The sequence below is a fragment of the Bison bison genome, unplaced genomic scaffold, assembly GCF_000754665.1.
Source record: "Bison bison bison isolate TAMUID 2011002044 unplaced genomic scaffold, Bison_UMD1.0 scf7180017864537, whole genome shotgun sequence".
NCBI classification, from domain to species: domain Eukaryota; kingdom Metazoa; phylum Chordata; class Mammalia; order Artiodactyla; family Bovidae; genus Bison; species Bison bison.
In genome coordinates, this window is record NW_011495085.1 from 254,046 (window position 1) to 254,280 (window position 235).

Here is a 235-nt window from a genome sequence, read left to right on the forward strand (position 1 = left end):
CGATGGCATCACTGACTCGATGGACGTGAGTTGGAGTGAACTCCGGGAGTTTTTGATGGACAGGGAGTCCTGGTGTGCTGCAATCCATGGGGTCACAAAGACTCGGACATGACTGAGAGACTGAACTGAACTGAATGCGTGGAAAATTAAACAACACATTCTGAAGGGCTCGATGAGGCAAAGAATAACTCACAGGGGAAATAGGAACATATTCTGAGGTGATTTAAAATGAAAA

At 45.5% G+C, this 235-nt stretch overlaps 1 protein-coding gene across 1 annotated transcript in view; it reads right to left on the reverse strand.

The window, feature by feature from the left end:
• The window catches only part of LOC104982682 (heat shock transcription factor, Y-linked-like), a 52,718-nt gene that overhangs the window by 51,953 nt on the left and 530 nt on the right, over positions 1-235 (reverse strand). The gene's annotated exons all lie outside the window — the stretch shown is intronic.